The sequence below is a fragment of the Artemia franciscana genome, chromosome 2 (genome assembly GCF_032884065.1).
Source record: "Artemia franciscana chromosome 2, ASM3288406v1, whole genome shotgun sequence".
NCBI classification, from domain to species: Eukaryota; Metazoa; Arthropoda; class Branchiopoda; order Anostraca; family Artemiidae; genus Artemia; species Artemia franciscana.
Window position 1 is genome coordinate 6,286,873 of NC_088864.1, and position 25,714 is coordinate 6,312,586.

A 25,714-nucleotide genomic window follows, 5' to 3' on the forward strand; every position below is an offset into this window, starting at 1 on the left:
AACACAGCTTTTGGGTCTTTAGAAACATAATTTACGTACAAAGCAATTTGTTAATTTTTTTTAATTGCGGTTGGGTTTCTTCGTTTAAAGATACATATTTCTGCACAATACCATAAACTAAGTTGTGCGCCTGTGGGTTTTTTTCCTTTCTTCTTTTCTTTTAAATCAAAACCAGAGTAATTCACTGCGGATCGTTTATAAACAAGAAAAAGAAAGACATGAGTCATAAATCTGTTTTGACAATTGATCCATGGTTCCCATTTCTCTAGTCTTTTGATTCTTTTCATCTTTTTTTATCTTTTTTGGAACTAGATGAAACAAATGAAAACTACCCATATCTTGCTTTTGCTATTTCTATACATTTGGATTCCCGGGTATTCAAATCTACATGTTCCTGAAATGCTAGGTAAACTGATCAAGGGAACATCTTCACGTTTCATTGACAAAAGATGGCTTAGAAAATGAAAGAGTTTCTCAAAGTCACCTGGTAAAGCGTCTTCAACTTCTAAAACAAATTTTGAATTAAAAAGATACAGAAAAATTGAACAGTATAGCTTACAAAACAAATCTGACAACTTATTCTTTTTAGCTGCGCATAAAAATATAAACATACTGACATTATATATATACATAAAATTAGATGTATATTCAAGTTTTACCACAAACAGATTTTAAAGTCTACTTTTTAGAAGGCAAAGCAAAACCTGAAATATTCAACAAAACTCATTAACATAGAACGAATAAAAATATAAGATTCATAAAACAAAATTCATAAGAAAAGAATTCATAACATAGAACTAATTGCTTATAAGTGTAAATTAATTAATTTATGCTCATAATTAAATTTAGAGCTCTTAAGTGTAAAATTAAATAAGTGTAACAAGTTTAAAAACATTAGTGTAATAAACATAGAATAATCATAAGTGTAATAACCACAGCTTAGATGCCAACACAGTTATGAAAACTCCTATCTTACCCATGAGAAGCTTTTGAACTTGAGCCCCTTCTCAAAGTCCACGCTCCGAAGCGGAGACCGTACTACAGCACCATAGGCGGGAACACCATAGTTCTCAACTATTGGTGTCTAAGCTGTGAATTGCTCAACTTTTAGATTCAGACTGCCAGTTTCTTGTCTCCAGCTGCTAGCATTACTATCGCCCACTGTGTCCCAAAAATTAATTGAGTTTTCATAACTGTATTGGTATCTAAGCTGTGGTAATAAGATAGAACTAATTGTTCATAAGGGCAAATACAGAATAACGTAGCAAATCCAAAAAAAATATTGAATAAAAAACACAAAGAAAAGACAAATATTTTACATATTAAAATTAAAACAAAATTGACAAATTAAAGCTAAAGAAATACCAATCAAATGGGTGTTTTCTACACAAGTTCCCAAGCAATAAAATATAAAACATAGTCCCCCAAAGTAGAGCAGCTGAATTAAAATAACTTTATTCATCTGTTACACGGCTTATAACTTAACATTCCCATCTCAAACCCCAGGACTACCCCTGCTTTGGTGGTAATTTTTCGTTTATCATACGCGCAAACACTAAAGATTGACAAAAAAATTCTTTGGGATGACTGAAAAACTATCTACCGGATGATTACTGGTCCCCCAAACTTAAAGAATAAAAGATAATAAATTATATTTAAATGTGTTTTGTGGCAGGTATATTATTTTTCTTCGGACTACTAAATGAGGAAGGAGAAAAAAGGTGACATTTATTTTCCAGAGCAAAGTAATTTTTCTTTTATCTTGTAACAGAAAATTTAACTGTATAAAATTACCGCTTTTAATTAAAGAATCCTCAGAAATCGCAATGAGGTCAGCCATTTTCAGGATTTGTGGCAAGTCCATGAATCATCTTGGAATGGAGCTAATGCAGATAATGAAAAGTATAATACTATTGTTGACACTTCGATACAACATAAATTTTAGTGAGAAGAGTCCTATAATACAAAATATATAATGATTGATGACTAATATTGACTTTTAACCACTGCATAGCAGATTCTTTTGCAATACAGGTTAAAGAACAGGCTCAGCTCCTTCAGAAGTAAAAGGCATAAGAAGTCTGATTTTGTTTTTTAAGATAAGGGTGCAAAAACTCAAAAACTACCTTTTTGATAGAACTATTTTTAAAGTGAAGTCGTTCATTTTAAGAAATAATAAACTTTCACGGTAAAAAAGCAAAATACAACTTTTAGCTGTATTCCGTTAGTGCAACCGACTTATGACTAGGTCCAAATTTGCCTTCAATAATCTTTTTATCCAAACATTGTTCCAGCATCAATGCCGGTGTTACTATGAAATAAATTTCACCATTTATTACAACTCTTTAATTACACCTAAAGACAATATACTGATGTAAAAAAACTATCTCTATTCAATAAATTTTGTACATACCATGGTTACAGTGACAACTGTAACCTAAGACAGAGTACAAAGATACTGTAATAGCCTGAAACCCTTTAAAATTAAGTCAATTTGAAACAAAATTAACCAAAAGTTTGCCATTCAACCTTTTTACTAGTGTCCCATCTTGTTTACCTATTTAGCGACTAATAAAGATAAAACAAGCCCTATTGTTATCAAATATGTAAAACGTGTCTACAAAGGAATAAGGTGCTTCGGTGCATTTCATTTTTTCAGAGAATTTCCTGATGTAGTTGACAATATTTTAAACAGAACAATACTTACACATGCAGCATTGCCGTTAAAGAATTTAGATAAGAGAATGAAACCCATTATTCGACCAAAGCAAATCTGCTATAAGAATAATTCCTTTAGAAGAGGTAAATCAGAGAATATTATATATTATACTAGACCTACGTTGCCCGGGAAACATGAAGTGTTGCGGCAACCTTTGTCCGGCTTCGTCGACTAAAGTGTTGCGAGAGCTACACTTTGGTTTTGCTTCTTCGCTATCCATCAGTAATCACATGACCAAAGGCTATTCCTCAGCGTTGAAAAAACAACAGCAAAATAGTATGGAAAGAAGGGACAAAATTGACTTTGCAGTCAGTTGAAATTTATCCTTTTCAATCGTAGACATCGTGACAGATGAAAACTTGGGGCAATATCTTATATAATCTAGTTGGTATTATAAAGCTAACCGTAACTTTTCAGGATTAAAAACTATAGGTGACACTAATTATTACGAAACTATCTCATTGTTTTACGTTATCGTTTGTACCCTTTCCATAAACACTTAATTCTGTCAGATTTAAAGAGATCGAATACAATGTGCACCAATTTGCACAAATTTCTAGCCCAAAGTGAACTGATTCTTACTTACAAGTCCCTCTCCCGTGATAGACATCAAGTTCACCAGAAACATATAAATGGGTACACCAACTAGCAAAAGTTGCAAACCCCCATTACTGAAGATATTTGTAGCCCAACAGCCGAGTATTACTTACAAGTCCTCTACATGTCTTACCACTCGAACCAAATTGGCTTAACCATCAAATACACCAGACACAAATAATAGGTATACCAACCAGCAAAAGTGGCAAACCTCTCATTGCCAAAGATGATTTTGAGCTAACAGCCGTTTCTCGCCCAAAGTCAACCGATTCTTATTTAGAAGTCCCTCTCCGTGATAGGCACCAAGTTCACCGGAAACAAATCATTGGGTACACCAACTAGAATATTTGCAAACCCCTCATCGTTGAAGTTGACTGTACCCTAACAGCAGATTATTACTTACAAGTCTCCTACATGTCTTACCACTGGAACCAAATTGGTTTTACCATCAAATAAACTGGAAACAAATAATAGAACACCAGCTAGCAAAAGTTGCTAACCCCTCATTGCCAAAGATCATTATTACCTAACAGCAGACTGTTGCTTACAAGTCCTTTATATGTCTCTGAATTTGCATCGGCCTAGATTTCGTTTCAGTGTGTACCTTACTACTGAAGTTGTCAATCCCTTGAAACGCTTAAACTGGTATACCTCATGAAGATATTTCTGTACCCGAAAATGGATGCCATATACTCTGATCAGCTCATCAAGAGCTATCGATTACCGTCGAAAAAAAAATTATCTGTCTTAGTTCAAAAGTTAATTTTGTTTGCCATAGGCCAACTTTCTAACATCACCACTTAGAAAGGAGCAAAGGATAAGCTCAAATTTCTTTAGCAATGAGAGAACTTTTAAAGTTTATTAGGCACATCTGATACCACTTCTCTACCGCAATCCTAAGTCCGAAAAACCGAATGATAAACTAAGCTGAAATCACCAACAGAAATGGGTAGAGACAATATATGGCAGCACTTTCGGACCCGTGGGAAAATGCCAAATTTTCGCTTCTGTAAATTTTTCTATTTATTACTCAAAGAAGATATATTGGCTGTGGGGCTGGGTAACTGCCGCATATATTTAACACTTATAGATTTTAGGCCATCTTCAATTTGAAAGTGGTGCCTGCCTGCTTGCCTGCTAGAACGGAGCTTTCCACTCGAAAGCAGAATCATGGTTTGATGAAACGAAAGCTTGGTTGCACAACTTCAGATACTCCTCTCTGACAGAGGCTATATAACTCCACTTCACTTCGCACACCATTGGCTCTGGCTCGTGGACAAGCAAAAACCATCCTTTTTGGCCCCAGGCAAGAGTTCTACAGAGCTTTCCAAAATGTAAGGTCATATTCATCAATCCGGCCTGAAGTCCACACTTTCCGTAAAAAACACACAGGTTAGACCCTTACCAGATTCCAGGAATAAGCTGAGATCGGCGGCATAGAAAAAAACGGGACAAAACCAAAGTGTTGCTCTTGCAACACAACTATTATTAACTTATAAATTAAATTAACCGCAAATCTTCAATTCTTTAAATATCCTTCCAGATTATTAAATATGTAAATTCTGTTAAAATTTGTTTTTAAATTCTAAAATTGGTACCATGCAAATTTACATGGTCAAAAACAAACAACTAGACCAATCTTCAACCCAATCTTCTTAATTTTACCCCTCTAAGCCTCTTTAGCAACCTACTAAAGATAAACCACAGCCTGCTGGAACTAAAAAGTTTAAAAAAAACTTAAAAAACACTAAAAAGCACTCACTAGGTATTGAAACTCCATATCTACATCAAATATCTTTTGCATTTAAAATTGAGTTCCCATATTTTTCAAATTTTATAAAGAATCAATTCTTTGATTCTTTGACACCAATTTAAAGAATCAAAGTTCATTTTCAGTGTAATTGGTAGTTTTACGAACAAACAGCTAAAAAAAGATATAGAATATGAATAAAAAATTCGGCAAAGTTTAAAAAAAATAAAAAGATCAGCAAATTTTTGCAAATATCACAGGCATAACCAAATTTTACAAGGAAAGTGTGACGCAATTGCCATGGTGACAATTAAATTTAAATAAATATAAAAACCCAACTTTACTTTTTTTCTTAAATTACATGCCTTTGACTTTTTTTAACCTGCACAATAACATTAGCTATCTATATCATCCTGCTTTCAAGAATCAGTGACAGTTTTGTTTGAAACAAAGCCTGTTGCCATAAGCAATGTGATTATAGAGAGGGAGCCAGTTATTGGGAACAGTGCTGTCACTTACTTGAAGTACTTTTACTTGAAGTACTACTTAAGTAAAATTTTCCATTACTTTTACTTGTATTTAAATAAAAACTCCAGGGTGTACTTATTACTTGATACTTAAGTAAGATTACGAAATACTTATTACTTAAGATACTTTTAATGTACTTGTTTTTCAAATACTTTACCTTTGACATGAAAATTTTGTGTGTGTACTTTGGCAATATACAAGAAAACACCACCTTTAGATTTAGAGCAAACTCAGATATAGCTTTTGAGTGTCTGTGCTTTGGCAATGTACAAGAAAACATCACCCTTTAGATTTAGAGTAAACTCAGATATAGCTCCATGCCATATTTTTGGATATGAAATAAGGTATTTGTTTTTGACGAAAAAAAATTATAGTATGATTAACCCTTGGTTTAATTTTTGTTTAAAAGGTAAATAACAAAGAAAATTGAAATTATTTCACAGTTCACTGGTCGACAGTGAGCTAAATGTTTTGTGCTAAATGTTGCATACTGTAGTCCATTTGGGCTTATATTTCTGACATTGGTGTTTAAGTTTCGTCATCTCATCAACTGAACCAGATTTCTACCATTTCATCATCTTCAGGACCATATTATTGGTAAAACTACTGAAGCTTTGAATCTCTGCCCATCTAAATGTTGTCTGCAATAAACAAGTCTAAGAAATCCTAGCTGGATCCAATGCAGTGGTATTTTGTCAAATTTGTTCCAGCAAATTCATGTATTCAGACGAATCTGACTTCAGATTTTGGACTCCATTCATAAGTCATAGGCCCTAGTAAATTAAAGAAAAACTCAACTTTCTTAAGACTTGAAACCCTTTCCCCCTCACCCTATTTGAGATAGGGTTTGTAATACCAGAACTTTATATGAGCCCTGATCTTAGGCATCTTTTGTCTGGTTTTCATTCGGATCCGTTATTCCATTTACAAGTTACACTAAATTAAACAGGAAACTTAAATTTTTCAGGATTTAAAACCCAATGCCCTTGTTAAATTTGAGCTAAGGTCTTTATCTGAAAACTTGACATGATTCATGGTCTTAGTCCTCTTTGGTTCAATTTTCATTCAGATCCATCACTCCAGTCGCAAGTTACTCTGAATTAAACAAAAAACTATTTTTAACAGGTAAAGCCCTCTCCCCCTGTTTTATTTGGGCTAGGTTCTTCTTCTTTCAACTTGATGTGTCTCATGATCCTTGGCACCAAATTTGGTGATCAAAATTTTCATCCAAATCCAACCAGCGTTTCTCCCCCTATACGTGATTACACAGACGGACGGACGAATTTTGCAACGTCTTAGGTAGCCATGTTGGCTAATTGGATCCAAAAAGGAAAACAATGGCATATCATCATCCAGGTATCATCACCTATTTGGATAGTGGAAAATATCCATCAAGATAGGTGTTTGAGATCTGTCTGTCTATCCGCCCGTCTGTACAATCGAGCATAGCGGGAGAACTCCCAGTCAGATTTGTGTTGAAATTGAACTATTTGGATTAAAATTGAGCTTATTTAGGGTGATGGGGCTTTAAGTGTTAAAAATTCGAGTTTTTCCTTTAATTCACTGTAACTTGCATATGGGGATGAATTTCGATGAAAATTGAATAAAGGTGCCTAAGAGTATGATATACATTGAGTTCTGGGATGGACACCCAAGCTTAATTAAAAGTTGAGTTTTTCATTTAATTCAGTTTAGCTAGCGAGAGATTGATGGATATCAGTGAAGATTCAACCAAAGGTGCCTAAGACCATGACAGTCATCAAGTTTTGAGATGAAAACCCTAGCTCAAATAGAACGAGGGGGAGTGGGTTTTAAGTGTTGAAAAAAGTCAAGCTTTTGGTTTAATTTAGTATAACTTGCGAATGGAGCAACGGATCCAAATGAAAGCTAGACCAAAGATGACTAGGATCAGGGCTCATATCGGGCTCTGATATCACAAGCCCTATCTAAAATAGGGCGAGGGGGAGGGCGGGGGGTTTCAAGTTTTAAAAAAGTCGAGTTTTCCTTCTGTTTAGTAGGGCTTATAACTACTTCCGCCCTTGGTTTGCCCAAAGCCTGGAAATAACCCTTTTCCAAACTAAGTCATACTGAAGCAAACCTTCAACCAAATATTCCATCCCCAGAGATAAATTACTTTGTATGGCACTTGGTATTTACAAAGTGCCATACAGTGATCGCAAATTCTGTAGGTTTGCCAATTCAATTTATTAATATAATACGCATAATAAATAAAATACACTGGGTCACCACGGAGAGACAGAGCTCGTGATTGTGGTGACCCCATCAATATTTACAACATAAACAATATTAGTTGAAGATGCAATACCCAAGTCCACGGCCCACCACACAAAGTAGAAAGACAAAATGAAAATCACGATAACAAAACAATCAAACAAACGTGCACAGACAATGACATCATGAGCAATCAGAGACGATGAATTAAAAAAAAAAGTCAGTCCTGGTCTTGCTAGTTTAGGCACTTCCAAATAAGCTACGACGATGAAATTTGGCAGGCGTATCAGGGACCAGAACAGATTAAATTTGAAATAGTTGTTTCCCCGATTCGACCATCTTGGGGGGAGGGGGAATGGGAGGACGGTTAATTTGGAGAAACTAGATGGGATCTTAATTAAATTTCATATTTAGAAGGATATCATGTCTCAGAGCTCTTACTTTATATTCCGGCCGGATCAGGTGACATTGGAGGGGGAAACCTAAAATCTCGGAAAATGCTTAGAGTGGGAGATCGGGATGAAACTTAGTGGGAAAAATAAGCACAAGTCCTAGATACGTGATTGACATGAACAGGACAAATTCACTCTCTTTTGGGGAGTTGAGGTGAAGTTTTATTCTGAAAAATTAGAAAAAAAATCCCGAGTGATCAGGATGAAACTTGGTGGGAAGAATAAAAACAAGTCCTAGATACGTGATTGACATAACCGAAATGGATTCGCTCTCTTTGGGGGAGTTGGAGGGGGTGTCAATTCGTAAAAATTACAAAAATTGAGGTATTTTTAACTTAAGAGCGGGTGACCGTTCGTGAGATTTTGATAATAAGAAGGAACTCCTGTCTCAGATCTCTTATTTTAAACCCCGACCAGTTCTGGTGACATTGGGGGAGAGTTGGAGGAGGAAACCGGAAATCTTGGAAAACGCTTAGAGTGAAGAGATCGGGATGAAACTTGGTGGGTAGAATAAGCAAATGTCGTAGATACGTGATTGACGAAACCGAATGGATCCACTCTCTTTGGGATAGTTAGGGGGTCCAGTGCTTTGGCGAGTTCGGTACTTCAGGACGAGCTAGGAATATGAAAATTGGTAGGCGTGTCAGGGACCTGCACAAATTGACTTGATAAAGTTGATTTCCCTGATTCAACCATCTGGGGGGGGTGGCTGAAGAGAGAGTAAAAATTAGAAAAATGAGGTATTTTTAACTTGCGACTGGGCGATCGGATCTTGATGAATTTTGATATTTAAAAGGACCTTGCGTCTGAGAGCTCGTATTTTATATGCCGACCAGCATTAAGCCTCTGATTTTTCTTTTAAGTTAATCTATTGATTCTTATAATCTTATAATATTATTGTTAAGTTAATCTTATAATATTATTCTAATAATATTGGCTCTTCCGACCTCGTCACAAGTGCCATATGAGGTCTTAGCTCTTGTTTTATTCCTTTTTTCTCAGAAGACTTTCTACTTAGTCTCATGGTTTTTGCCACTTCATGGCGTGAAAACCGCTGCTAGAAATAGACAGGTTGCAACTTCTGCCGTATTGTCTTCTAGTATATTTCAATGTGTGCTTGCATCGTGCCTGCGTCCCCTTAAAAGTTCTGTTTCTTACGATTGTATTGGTTTTTCTTCTGTTGCATATGCAGACGACATTCTTCTTGTTGACCGGACTCGCCGTTGATTGCTTTCCAATTTCACTATATTAACCAATGAACTATCCAAAATTAGACTGTCAGTTAATGCGTCTAAATGCGAGTTTATTTGTTTCAATAGCCCTTATGCGGGTTTATTTGTTCCAATAGCCCTTATGCGGTCGCTCCATTCGTTGCTGGGACTGAAATTCTGCCATGTTCTTCTTTAGTTAGTTGGCTTGGTCTGTGTTTCGGTCCAACACTTTCCACTACCTTTTCATCCCTAGTGAATCAAGCCGTGTAAAACCTACGCGTCGCTTACGAAAAATATCCCCAAACAAAAGCCGTTACAACGCAACGGTTTGTGCATGATCTATAACGCTTATTGCGCCCCTGTGCTTTTGTTTTTATCAGGCATGGCTCATCTGTTTCGTAAGAAAAATCCCCATACTCTACGTGCGGCTTATTTCAGATATAGCAAATTCCTCCTCTGGCTTCCTAGATGGCACCAGAACAGAAAAATAATTGCTGGATTTGGTTTAATAGATATACCTTTTAGGATTCGGTCTTCTAGTGATGATTTATGTAATAAGACTATCTACTTTATTCACGTTTACGACCCTCTGCAGCCTTTTTTCCATATTGATACTGGTTAATTAGTCAATGTTGTCTTTTGATAGTTTGAATTTGTTCTTGCTGTTTATCGTTCTTGTTTTTGTTTATTTATAATACTCCGTACTTTGTGTTTTTTTTTTTTTACTTTTACGGATAATAAAGTTCATTCATTGATTCATTCATTCATTCTGCAGTTTGACCAGCCGTATGATATGCGTCTGAATCAGCGGCCGTGATTTTATAATATGTGTTTGTAGGGAGTTTTACCGACCATCTGAATTGACTACACAGCATGCGGCTTGCTTGAGTGAAAACCAGCCAAAGCATATAGATGACATACATTTTCGTAGCGTGTCTGAAATGTAACTTGAAAACTTGAGGCAGTTTCCTTATAAAGGTGCCGAGGGCGAGACATGTCATCAATTGATTTTCGGTTATTGAGCTTTGAGTGAAAACCAGCCAAAGGATATAGATGCCATATATCTTTATAGCGTGTCTGAAATTTAACTTGAAAACTTGAGGCAGTTTCCTTGTAAAGGTGCCGAGGGCGAGACATGTCATCAATTGATTTTTGATTACTGAGCTTTGATTTCTCTTATTAAAAAGTCTACAACTGACTCACTTGGCTCCTTACTTTTAAATTTGAGTTTTTTTGTTGTCAAGGTTTTTGCTTATTGAATCAGAGAATGAATTACTTTATTACCTTTTATCTGTTTTAAAGCCAATCCAAAGTTTATTTTTCTATTTTCAATATTTTTTCCACTATTCAGACATGTTTCAGAATAACCCTCTATTTTTTCAAAAATGCCAGATTTGACTGAACGCAAATCTCCAGAAGTTCAACTCTATGTTTACTGTATTAATCCTGTCATGTGATCTGTCTGATTCAATCAGAAGTTTTTTTACTGCACTTAATGTTTTGATAGTCTTTTTCTTTCAAGCCGTTGTTTTGAAAATTCGTTAATATTATTTTCTTGGACTTCATTGGGTATGTACCAGTCGAACAAGGGAAACAGTTAAAAATAATAAAAACGGAAATTCTGGTTCTTGATTAAGATTTCAAAGAGAGGATTGACAGGGGACATTTTATAGGCAAGGGAAGGGGCTAAGAAGCCTTCAGAATGGCTTTAAAAAAAGGTAGCATGGGCTTTATATCAGAAATACATATATATATATATATATATATATATATATATATATATATATATATATATATATATATATATATATATATATATATATATATATATATATATATATATATATATATATATATATACTATATATATATATATATATATATATATATATATATACTTGATATATTGATACTTAAGTAAAATTTGGCAAGTACTTATATACTTGATATTTAAGTAATAATATAAAAAAAAAAGACACTGAGTACTTAATACTTGATACTTAAGTAAAAATTTGGAGTACTTGTTGCAGCACTGATTGGGAATATGTTAATATGAAGGAATGTAATTTCAGAAATAAAGGAATATAATCCATCTATTTAAAAAAAAATCAAAGGAAATAGTTGATAACAAGTAAACAAAAGCAGAAGCATCTGGAATGTTAGTTCTCAAATGTTTGCCACGAATCATGAATTAAAAATAGAAAAAAAAATAATATATAGATAACAAATATCTTATATCTCAATAAAAAAAGTCTAAATATCTAAATTTGGAAAAAGGCCACAAATCTTGACTTTTAAGTTTTAGATCAATATTTTAGCACTGTTTAATAGTTAACAAGAGCTAAGAGCTAATATGGTATGAACTGTTGCCAAAATTGTAAGAATTGATAGATTGCCTTAAAAGGAAAATCAGAGCCTTAATCCGGTAGGGATTTAAGATAAGAGCTCTGAGTCACAAGGTCCTTCTAAATATCCAAATTCACTTATATCCAATCACCCACTCGTAAGTTAAAAATACCCCAATTTTTCTAATTTTTCCTCTCCCTTCAGCCCCCCAGATAGTCGAATCAAAGAAAACGACTTTATCAAGTTAATTTGTGCTGCTCCTTGACACGCCTACTAATTTTCATCATCCTAACATATCCAAAAGCACCAAACTTACCAAAGAACCGACCCCCCTAACTCCCCCAAAGAGAGCGGATCCAGTCCAGTTACGTCAATCACGTATCTACAACATTTATAAGCGTTTACCGAGATTTCCGGTTTCCCCCCTCAAATGTCAACAGATCTTGTTGGGATATGAAATAAGAGCTCTGAGACATGAGTTCCTTCTAAATATCAAATTTCATTTAGATCAGGTCACCCATTCTTAAGTTAAAAATACCTCAATTTTTTTAGTTTAACAACCCCCAGCTTCCCCAAAGAGAACGGATCCGTTCCAATTATTTCAATCGCATATCTATAACTTTTGCTTATTATTCCCATCAAGTTTCATCCTGATCTCTCCACTCTAAGCGTTTTCCAAGATTTCCAGTTTCCTCGTTCAACCGGAGAAGGAAATCCTGTCACCGGATCTGGTCAGGATTTAAAACGAGAGATCTTAAGCACAAGATCCTTCTAAATATCAAATTTCATTAAGATCTGATCACCTGTTGGATTTAAAATGAGAGTTCTTAAGCATTAAGATCCTTCTAAATATCAAATCTCATTAAGAACTGATCACCTGTTTGTAAGTTACAAATACCTTATTTTTTCTAATTCTTCCGTATTACTCCCCCTCCAACTCAACCAAAAAGAGCGGATCCAGTCCGGTTATATCAGTCACGTGCCTTGGACTCGTGCTTATTCTTCCCATCAAGTTTCATCCTGATCTCTCCACTCTAAGCGTTTTCCAAGATTTCCAGTTTCCTCCTCCAACTCTCCCCAATGTCACCGGGTCTGGTCGGGATTCAAAATGAGAGTTCTTAAGCATAAGATCCTTCTAAATATCAAATCTCATTAAGATGTGATCACCTGTTTGTAAGTTTCACATGCCTCATTTTTTCTAATTTTTCCGTATTACTCCTCCTCCAACTAAACCAAAGAGAGCGGATCCAGTCCGGTTATGTCAGTCACGTATCTTGGACTTGTGCTTATTCTTCTCACCAAGTTTCATCCTGATCTCTCTGCTTTAAGCGTTTTCCAAGATTTCCAGCCCCCCCCCCCCCAATGACACTGGATCCAGTAGGGATATAAAATAAGAGATCTGAATTATGAGGACCTTCTAAATATGAAATTTCATTAAGATCCAATAACCCCTTAATAAGTTAAAAATCCCTCATTTTTTCTAATTTTTAAGAATTATCCTTCCCCCAACTCCCCAAAAGAGGTCGGATCCGTTCTGGTTATGTCAATCACGTATCTAGGACTTGTGCTTATTTTTCCATCAAGTTTCATCCCAAACCCTCCACTCTAAGCGTTTGTCAGGATTTTAACCCCCCCCCAACTCCCCGCAATGCCACCGGATACAGTCAGGATTCATAATGAGAGCTCTGAGACGCGATATCCTTCCAAACATCAAGTTTCATTAAGATCCGATCACTCCTTCATAAGTTAAAAATACCTCATTTTTTCTAATTTTTCAGAACTAACCCTCCCCCCAACTCCCCCAAAGTAAGCGGATCTGTTCGGGTTATGTCAATCATACAAATAGGATTTGTGCATATTTTCCCCACCCAGTTTCATCCCAATCCCTCCACTCTAGGCATTTTCCAAGATTTTAGGCCCCCTAACTCCCCCCAATGTGACCGGGTTTGGTCGGGATTTGAAGTACGAGCTTTGAGACACGGTATCCTTCCAAACTTCAAATTCATTAAGATCCAATCACCCGTTCGTAAGTTAAAAATACCCGTTTTTTCTAATTTTTCTGATTTAACTGTCCCCCACTCCTCCCCCAGGTCGTTGATTCGGAGAAACGACAATTTCTAATTTAAGCTGGCCTGGTTCCTGATACGCCTACCAAATTTCATCATCCTAGCTTACCTGGAAGTACCTAAAGTAGCAAAACCAGGAGAGACAGACAGACCAATTGACAGAATTTGCAATTGAAATTCTGCAATTGGTAGAATTCTGCTTGGTAGATACCAAGAACCATGAAATTAAGAGTAAAGGGTATTATAATATAGAGTCTATTAAGTTTCTAAATAAAATGATTGTTATCTTTCAAAAGAACATGAGAAATGCATTGAGTGGTATACTCACCTAATTGATAGCTTAGTTTTGAGAATATCTATAGATATACCATAAAATTTTCCCATTTCTCTATATATGAACCATACTTTCATTTTATAATGGTATCCTAAAATAAACCTTTTTCATTTGAGAATGAATGTATACTCTAACTCAGAAATTTGAAAATTAAATAGAATTCCAAAAGAAAACAAAATTAAAACTCATTATTGAGCTGTCTAAAAAACACTTTCAGCATGAATGTTCAGTATTACACTGAACATAAACATTTTCAGATAAAAATTCTTCACCACTACTCTAAAGAAAATTTTTGATGAAATTGTATAATCTTATGAACATTATGCTTTTACTAACATAAGGAGAAAGGTCATTATCTGGTTTTTGATTTATGAAAATAATTGAGACAAAAATTTTGGAAAGTAATGAAAAATTATATTAAGTAAGAAAAAACAATAGTCACTAGCAATCAATCACTATGGATGGCTACACTGGGCAATAATTATTTCCAACAAACAATTTTATTCAGGGAAATAGAGAGATTTTAGGGGGAAATCCCTCAAAATTTAAGGATTGGATTTTTGAAAAAAAAACTGCTGACAAATTTCCCACGATATCTCATGAAAACTGACAAGTAGCATTTCTGGCATGTTATCCTGCTTTCTGTTTGGCTGGGTCACAAGTTTGAGAACTTTTTTTAAGAGTCTTAGTTTTAAGAAAAAAATCACACGAGTAACATCATATTTATGAGCATATTTTACTAGAGTACTTTGTATTTCTCTCAGTAGTGTTTGTGTCATTTTTGTATCTATGATGCAGGCAAAATTAATCAAGAAACAAAGATAAGCATAAAATGCCAAGCATTATGAGTCCTTTTGCAAAAGGTTAAAGGCATGGGTACCTCAGTCAAGGTATGGCCTATGGGAAAATGTTTCAACTAATGATAAGCAAATATCAAGCACAAAGAAACATACAGTTACAATACCTACCTTAGCAACAACTAAACAACTAGAACAAGTCAAAGATAAAAGTGGAGAAAAAAGATATATATATATATATATATATATATATATATATATATATATATATATATATATATATATATATATATATATATACATATATATATATATATATATATATAAATATATATATATATATATATATATATATATATATATATACATACATATATATATATATATATATATATATATATATATATATATATATATATATATATATATATATATATATAATATATATCATGAAAAGAGAAATCACCAATGCTACAGCACAAACACAAAAAAAAAAAAAAAAAAAAAAAAAAAAAAAAAAAAAAAAAAAAAAAAAGGAGACAGAAGGAGAAAAGGAAGACTGTTTTCCTAAATTAGTGATTAATATAGACCAGCACTTGAATGAGGCCTTAACCCTACTCATCCATACAATCACATAGGTCAAACAGCATAGCCACACACAATCAACCATAAAGAATAATCCATGGACAGGCAGTCATGTCGTCAATAAGTATAAGTCGTCATTTACCAAACCATAGAAAAAATAATATAGACAAATAATTCAGAGGCAACACCCAACATAAGGGCTCATTAGGATATATATATTATATTATAATATATATATTATATTATATTATATTATATTATATTATATAGGATATATATATTATATTATAATATAATATAAGAAATATATATTTATATATATATAAATATATATATATATATAAATATATATATATATATATATATATATATATATATATATATATATATATATATATATATATATATATATATATATATAATGCCAATTTCTAAAAGAGCACAAATCAAGGCTTAAAAGGAGGTTATTTTGCTAAAAAAGAAATCAAGTCAAAAAATTTGCATGCCCATGGGTGCTGTCATGCCTGCAGCTTCTCCTACTGTTCTGACCACTCCTACACCACTTTACAATAATTAAAAGTTATCATTTGATCATTCAACATATTTCCTTCAAATTTTTAAATGTATTTAAAATAAAGTCAGGGGTGTTTTGTATTGAAATCAATGTCTATATAAGGAGTTAAATAACAATTATAATTCTTTTTATAGCTAGAAGCCTATGCTTTGCTGGGAATTTGCATGTGTTAATTTACATTGCTTGGATATTTAACTGAACTATAGTTGACCATCAAATGTTTATATAGGCCAAGATTTAGTCTCCATTTTGTTCAAATTTTTGGAAAGAAATATAAGAGTAGTCGCTAGTCAGGAATAATAGCTGTTTTACTGTAGTCAAGTCAAGTACCCTAAACTAACAGCGAAAAAATTAAAAAAATACTGGCAAAAAAATTTATTCTTCTTCCTCTAATGGATTTTCTCCTTCCTGCCTTTTTTTGTAAATTTACATCAAATTTTCATGCGAAATTTGAATAGCTTTCTGGTATGTTCCAAGATAGTGGATAGCTGCTTTTTGGCAATAGAACTGCTTTGCTTTGAATGATTTAAGTTTGAGCATATTAATGAATATGAATAAATGGGAATGAGACAGGAGTTCTGAGAAAGGGGTATTTTAGATAATGTGAATTAGAGAAATAAGTCTTTCAGACCATTTATGACAAAACACAAAAGTGCAAACTTAAATTTTCTACTTTGTAAAAATCACATCATCAAAAAACAGAATCATAAATCAAAAAAAATGAAAATCATATCATATACTGTATAAAATGTCAAACTAACCTAACACCTTTCGAAGATAGCCATCAGTAGCTAAAGTAGAATTTTACCTTTAAATTTTGGTAAAATTATAGCAAACAGTATTACTGGCTTTCGTATAAAGTGAATATACCACTTGATGCCTTTTTTTAGGCTCTTTACAAATATCATAATCGATTCAACCAGAAATTCAGATTTAAGCACTTTTTGACCTCTTAAAAATAACCTAAATATGGGGTATAAAAAAAGGCTTAAACATTGGTCTCAAACTTTATAACATTAGACTCAAACTTACCGTTTCATTATAAATCCATTTTTTTAATGTTATATTATCCACAAGCACTGATTTTCCATGATTAAATTGGATAAATAAATTATTATATAAATATCAATGTTAGAGTGTTTTCTTCTTCCTTGTCGCCGAAATTTCAATTAAAGCATGCGTTTTCAGTCGTTTTTTACAAAATAATAGGATATTTGAAATTGCAAATCTGTAATAGTTTAGAAACTAATTTGGGCTATATATTTGCACATCAGGGAGTGGGGGTAAAGCATAGCATATATTAAATACGTGAACTAACCATTGCATAAACTAACAATTACTGTATCTAATATAGTTAAATTTATAGCAAACAGTATAACTGGTGTTCATAATAGCCGGCTTTCATATTTTTGACCAAAAACGCATGCTTTTATTTAAAATTTGATGCCAGGGAAGAAGAAAACATTATAACATTGGAAAAAATTGATTTATCCAAAATAAAATTGGAAATCAGTGCTTTTGGATTACATAAAATTTAAAAAAATGGATTTATAATGAAACAGTAAGTATGAGATCAATGTTATAAAGTATTTAAGGTCTGAGACCAATTTTCTTAGTCTTTGTTATACCCAATATTTAGGTCATTTTTAAGAGGTCAAAAAGTGCTTAAATCTTAATTTCCGGTAGAAGCGATTATGATATTTGTAAAGAGCATAAAAAAGGCATTGGGTAGTATATTCACTTTATACAAAAGCCAGTAATACTGTTTGCTATAAATTTACCTAAATTTTCTCTCTTTTGTTCTGACATGTCTCCTTCTGAAGAGAAGCTAGGCTATTATAAACCTTTGCCTATTTTCAAAAATTAGGCAGGCAAAGAGCAAATATAGTCTACAGTTAAGGAAACATTATATTTGGATTTTTGATTATGATATTCAGTTAAGATCAATCACTCTTTTGTAGTAAGTTTTTCCTTCAAAGAAGACTTTCTTAAGGTTATTTGAAGCCAGAGCCAGGCTATTTTTTAGACCTAGCCTCAACCAACCTTTACATCATAATGTTTGTATTACCCATATAAAATAAGACTTATAATTTGCAAGTCTAGTTCAAGCAAGTTTTTACATTTGTTCGGGGTTAACCTTTGACCTTAGCTTAGTTAATTGATTTAAGTTGTGAGTAGATTAGTCTTTTAACACTGTAATTATTTTGTTGTTATTGGTTTAATTGGATGGAGCTTCCAGAATTTCTTCTCTATGCTCCAAACTGTAATGTTTGAAGTCAAGAATCTACAAAAACTGTAATTTTTGTATGTTGTCGCGTCTGTAAATCCTGACATCTGTCTTCACACTTATTATTTAGGTTTGCAAGTTATAAAAGCACATGTCTTTTGAAACTATTTTAAACAAAATTTGGAATGTTTAAAAGGTTTTTGCAAGTCAAGCTTTATTTTCCATTCCTTATTCCACGCATCAAATAATAGTTAAATCTTCGGTCACTCTCAGCTAAAAAAAAACATTTATATTTAATTACTGATTGTTTTTTTTAATGCTACGAAATCAAGCTGTTCCTTCATGGAAAATACCCTTCTGCCCGCGGAAAGATCCTCTCAATGACCCCCCCCCCCCCCGATAGATAAATTCTCCTTGAAAAATATCTGTAGACATTCCAATAGCCAATACTATATGTAAATAGTGATCAAATTTCACAGCTCGCCGCCTTACCTTGGGGGGAGGGGGGTAAGGGGAGTCAATCATCCTTAAAGACATGCTAATTTAAGCCAATTTCCTAGTGAAGGAAAGAATACTTTAGGATATGCTTAGCAAAGGTACTTACAGTAGTAACTTTAAATCAGATCAGTTTTTTACGCCCTAAAAGAAGTCAAACAAATCATTTTTTGGCATTGATCCTTTGTTAAACTGCTCACTAAAAAATTCAAAACAAACATATTGAGTCCATCTTTCGGGAGGAGGGGACTTGCTCTTTTACTATTTTTTCAGTACATAAGAGCCCTCTTACACCATAAACATGTTGACACAAGTTCAGAAAATGTAAATAAAAAGACTATTGTCATTGGTGTTCCTCATCCTATACCAATCGAAAAAAATTTGGGTTCTACTTTGAATCTCGTTTGAGGCCAGCACGTGCGCAAATAGTAAGACAAATAAACAAGTCTCTGTTTTTCAAAAAACCTGGTAACCTTTTTCCAAGGATATGAGTTAACGTAAATTTCATCATTTGCAAGCCCCGTCCATAAAAAAAAATTGAGGTATACTTGGGCTAGCAAACAAAATAGAGAATTATAAAAATAACAAAGTAACTCAGAGAGTAAAAATTTTAATGCATTTTAATATCAAAACACATTGAAATGCTGAAGGATATATAATATTTTTCAGTTTCAAGTACCGAAACAAACTTTTTAAGTACAGACAAATGGAATTTCCAAGCAATTTGAACACAACTGAGTTCTTTTTTTCAATTGAAACCAAAGTAAATCAGTGAGGGTAATTTGTAAACAAGAAAAAGAAACACGTGAGTCATAAATTTTTTCCAATTGATTCACGGTTTCCGTTTCTTTTGTCTTCTTATTCTTTTCATCTTTTTTTTTGTGGACCTATTTGAAATTAATGTCAACTAATTATACCTTTCTTTCTTGGATAAATGTTATTTTGCTTCAAATCCTGATTATTATGCATTTCAGCTTTAAACAATGCGCAATTCTGTTTCTTTTCATATAATCAATTCGAGAGGGGCATTAATTCTTCATTAAGCCCTTAATGACACTAAAACTATTTTTCACCCGTATGCAGTCTTTGCTGTTTGTTCAAATTTTCGTTGCGAGAAAACATCTTGTATTCTAAAGAGACTTTGTACTCTTTTAGACTTTGTATTCTAAAGAGACTTGCTGGAAGTAAGTGGGGATGTCCCCCAAAAATTATTTTTGATTTTTACAAATTATATATTCGTTCAAATATAGAATATGGGATTCGAATTTTTTCAGCTCGTTCTCCATCCTCATTCAAAATCGTTGAATCTTTACAAAATTCTATTATTTGACTAACTTTGGGCATGCATAAGCATACTCCTCTGTCAAAGTTAAACTACTGTCGGGATTGGCGTCCCTAAGTGAAAGAGCATCCAGTCTAAGGATTAAATATATTTCGCAAATCCTGGCTAATGGAACCAAGCATGCTGTTTATGGACATACCTTTGCTGGGAAGTCAGCCTGTCCCAGTGCCCATTCATCATGGAATAAATTTCAAAATCAAAACTCCTTATGCATATCCCTTTACTGAGTCCCCTCCATAAGAAATGAGTTGTCAAGGTTGAATTTATCTCTCCAGGCTGTCAAGTAGAACTTATTTCTATTAGTAAAGACTTGATTCCTAATTATGAGATCAAGACTATTTTGGCTGAACAGATCTCAAAGGCGTATCCTAACTATAGAAAAATATATACAGATGGATCTGTCCAGAGGGAAAGCGCTGGACCAGGAGCATGTATCCCATTCCTGAATTTGAACATCTATTCTCCTCTCCCATTGGGATCTTCTATCTTGTCAACTGAATTATGTGCCATTTGCCTGGCCTTGAATGCACTTATAAACTGTAAAATGCAATCTGATAATGGACTCAGCATTACTATTGATCCGAAATATTAATAGAATTGCTAATGACAAGGATTTAGATAATATTAGAAGACAGATTCTTAATCATAATATCAGCGGCAATGAGGTTTATTTTCAACATGTTCAAAGTCATAAAGGCATCAAATATAATGATATGACCGATTCTCTAGCAGCAAAGGCTTCCATGTTAATTCCTAGTCCTTCCTTCGACCTCGGTTCACGAGATATTATCAGGCAACGATCAAATTTTAATCACAGTAAATTAATTTTATCTCCATTTCATACAAGATTAAATACGGTGCTATATTACCGGCTAAAATCAGGTGTCCTACTTCTAAATATCCTGCTATTTAATTGGAAGTCACATCATTCCCCTTTATGCCGAGTCTGCTTTTCAGTAGATGAAACAATCCAGCATGTATTATTTGAATGCCAGTTTCAGAATGAGGAGACTATTGCTCTAAAGCGTTTCTGCTCCTTGGCTAAGATTCCAAATAATTATACAGCTATCTTGCATTTTAACCTGTCCTGGGATATTGGTCGTAAGATATTTAAGGCATCAATTGATATCTCAAAGAAGAAAAATATTGTTTAGTAACTATTAAAGCTTGAAGAAGTCAATTTTAAAAGAATGTGATTTATCTATAGTTTTTAATTGTGCAGAAGAGAGCGGGATTGAGCAGGAAGATCCGTATTGGTACCGGCCGGTCTAGTGGCCCTAAACTACTGGGGATAGGTAGCTCAGGTACTCGCACTTCCCACAATCAATAATGGTGTATTATTGTACATAATTGCATGTATTCATTGTTTGCTGACTGGAGGAGAATAGTGCATCCAGTGGCTAGCTTTTCTGAAGAAGTCGAAGAGGTGAAAGGACTTGTTGCTAGTCAATATAGCTCTAAACCTAGTCCATATATCTAAACGATTTCTCAGCCGAAAGCATTGTTTTGGTACTGGTTCAAATGTCCTACTCGAGAAATGGTCACAAAAATCACATTTAAACGGCTTCTCACCTGTATTTATTCTTTGGTGCTGGTTCAAGTTTCCTCCTTGAGAAAAGGTTTGGTAACAAACATCACTTTTAAATGGTTTCTCACCCGTATGAATTCTTCGATGCGTGTACAAACTACTCAGGTCAGAAAGCATTTTGTAAATACATCGCATTTAAACGGCTTCTTACCTGTATGGACTCTACGGCGCCGGTTCAAATCATGCATTCGAGAAAATATCTTATCACATACCTCGCATAAATATATTTTTTTTCCTTTATGAGTTTTTTTTATATCTATCCAATTTTCTATATCTTAAACTTTGCAGGAAACTTTTTAATCCTGTTTTCTCATTTTCAAGCATTTTCCTTCATATTCTGATCCACATCCATTCGAGAAATTTTTCGTAGATGGATTCTTTGAAATAACTAGTGACCTATTATCCTGTAAGTGTAGTCCAGAAACATTTGATGAAAAGTAAGCTAAAAATTTAAAAGCTTCTTTAAAAAAAGATTCTTTTTAAATGTAAAGGAAGTTAAGAACAAAAAGAAAATGAATCAACAAAAAAATCTAAATAAGAAAACCAAATACAAAAACATGCATTTCAGTATGTTTTGATAGTCTACAGAGTAAAAAAAAAACAAACAAAAAGCGGATAAGTCAAAATATCAAAGCTTAAAATACCAAAAACAAAAATAAATCCTTTAATATGCTCTAAAAGTCTACATAGTTAAAAAAAACAGTATATATTTCGATATGTTTTAACAACTAATTTTTTTCCCATCCCTCTTTTCTCCCTCGTAGTGATAATTGTATTAGCTTTAAAAATAAGTTATTCTAATCTAACAAAAGAGCAAAAATGAAACCTTAAACATTCAAAACTTATACGGAGGGATAAATCAAATTAGAAATGAAGGATAGGAAATCTTACAACAACTATTGGAAGTTATTGTAACTAAAAGAGGAAGATCTAATAGAATGTAAATGGTAAATTTGAAGGTAAAATTGTTTTGGGTAGCTGCAAAACTTTGGATTAAAAAACAAGAGCAAAAAACTCATAAGGCCCTTGTGGCGAATTTGGCAGAGCCAAGAGCTTCTTTCCACTAAGTTTCATTAAGATCTCTCCATTCTAAGCATTTTAAAGGTTTCTGGTTTCTCCCTCCAACTCCCCCCAATGTCACTGGATCTGGTTGGGAGTTAAAATGTGAGCTCTTGGAGACGAGATACTATTAAATATCTAATTTCATTAAGATTCGATAACTCGTTCGTAAGTAAAAATTACTTCATTCGTTCTAATGTTTCCAAATAAACCTTCCTTCCACTGCCCCTAAATGGTCAAATCGGAGAAGTGACTATTTCTAATTTAATCTGTTCCTGTCCGTCATACGCCTGCCAATTTTCAGCAATCACTATATTGATCATGTATCTAGTTTCGGATCTTCTTCACGTAAAAACTGGGGTGGTCTGGGATTCGAACCGGAGACCTCTCGCACCCTAAGTGAGAATCATGCCCCTTGATCACACGCCATACATAAAAAGAACGATCATTTGTTTTATTTGCAAATAAATTCTTCTCATTTATCTTGTTCGCTCGCCCCCTTCAGATGGTCAAATTTGGGAAGAGACTATTTCTAATTTAATCTACTCGTGTTCCTGATATGCCTGCCAACTTTCATCATCCTAGGTTATCTGGAAGTGCCCAAACTAGTACATCCCCCAACTACCCCAAAAAGAGCGGATCCGGTCTGGGTATGTCAATCACGTATCTAGGACTTGTACATATCCTTCCCACCAAGTTTTATCCCGATCATTTCACTCTAAGCGTTTTCCAAGATTTCTGGTTCTCCACTACAACGCTCCCCCCCACCAATAACACTGGATTTGATCGGGATTTAGAATCATAGATCTGAGTTACGAGGTCCTTCTAAACATAAAATTTCATTAGGTTCCGATCACTCGTTCGTAAGTTAAAAATACCTCGTTTTTTCTAATTTTTCCAAAGTAACCGTCCCAACACTCCTCCGCAGAAGGTCGAATTGGGGAAACGACCACACACGAAATATGTGTCTGTTTGGACAATAAGGGTCCCTGCTTTATTTTCCCAAAATCTATTTGATCAAATTATTTAGAGAGCCATTTTGTTAAAACAAGTTCAAAAATGAGGTAACAAAAACTCTGGGGTCAAAACCACCCCCATGAGTCCAGGGCAGAGGTTGTAAATAATATCCGGGGGGCCTATAGGGTTTTTCATGCGCGCGCACGCGTTTGTGTGTGTGTGAGTGTGTGTTTGAGTGTGTGTGAGTGTGTCAAACGCACGTCGTTAGTAAGTTTTCTATTGAGGGTGGGGGCTTTGGCCAAGGATTTGTTTTCTTAAGCTTTGGAATAAAATATTGTTGAATTTGTTTTTATTATCAGGATGGGGGTCACACTTACCTGATCTTCGAACTATTTTAAAAAACCCTTGTATGAAAAACCATATATGCCCCAGGATATAATTTACAACGTCTGCCCCGAACTCTAGGAAGTTGTTTTGGCCCCAGAGTTTTGTTACGTAATTTTTGAACTCATTTTGACAAAATGGCTCTTTAAATAATTCGATCAGATTGATTTGGAGAAAAGAAGGCAGGGGCCCTAATTGCCCTCCACTTCCTATTAATCTTAAAAAGGGAACTAGAGCTTTAAATTTCCAATTGAATGAGCCCCTTCCGAAGTTTATGCGACAACCCCTTCTATAAAAAAACGCATATGTCCCCAGGGCATAGTTTAAAACCTTTACCCCCAGGTTTTCTGGGCTGTTTGAGACCCAGAGTTTTGTCATATGATCTTTGGTCAATTTTGAACAAAACATTTGAAGAAAACAGGCTTGGTGGAGAGGGGGGATGTATTTTCAGTTTGATCACTTTTGAATCTTCAAAAGGGATCTAGAAATTTCAATCTCTATTCATTTGAGTCCCCTTCTACTAATACTACTACCTCTTCCATAAAACCGTGTATGCCTCTCTCATATCCAGATCTTTCCATCTGAGCACCAATAGCTACCCATGAGTATTTGACAGCTTCCCTGTTGCTATACAGTTTATCGGATTTTATGTACAGCTTTCTCTTTTCTTTAACAGATTCTATGGACAATTCCCAAAACATGTATGACTTGCTGTTCCAGTAAGCCATCTCTCTCTCTCTCACTCTCTCTCTCTCTCTCTCTCCCTCTCTCTCTCTCTCTCTCTCTCTCTCTCTCTCTCTCTCTCTCTCTCTCTCTCTCTCTCTCTCTCTCTCTCTCTCTCTCTCTCTCTCTCTCTCTCTCTCTCTCTCTCCCCCCCTCTCTCTCTCTCTCTCTCTCTCTCTCTCTCTCTCTCTCTCTCTCTCTCTCTCTCTCTCTCTCTCTCTCTCTCTCTCTCTCTCTCTCTCTCTTGTACAAGTAAACTATTTTTCAATCTTCCTGTACTTTCCTTGGCTCACAGCAGAACCAATCAAAAGGATCTGATCGGCTCTACATAAGCCAAAATAGATTCGAGATCTATTCTCCCTTATTACGCCTTATTAGCGCTCTTTGCATTATTACAGCTCGCTCCAACAAAAAGCATTATTACCCCAAGTCTTAATACACCTTATTACGCCAATTAGGACAATGCTTTAAGAATAGTGATAATATCGCTTCAAAAGAAATAAGAACTTATCTCCAGTATGGTTAGTTGGTAACCATAAGGCATGTGAAATTGCAAAAAAAAATGCTTTAAATATTGACAGACAAGTAGGAGACCAATCCCCATTAGAGATATTTACCGCTGGAGACTACCAGAGGTTCTGTTAAATAAGAATAATCCAATCCTATCACCTTTCCCCAATAAGCACCTTTTTAAGATTTATCATAGAATTTGGTTGGGCTCAAAGTGGCTAAATTTTCAAGCATTTTC

The 25,714-nt window shown here is 34.3% G+C and overlaps 1 protein-coding gene across 1 annotated transcript in view; it reads right to left on the reverse strand.

Annotated features, from left to right (window-relative positions):
• LOC136036549 (zinc finger protein 79-like) overlaps nt 1–25,714 on the reverse strand; it is a 31,200-nt gene that overhangs the window by 3,276 nt on the left and 2,210 nt on the right. The gene's annotated exons all lie outside the window — the stretch shown is intronic.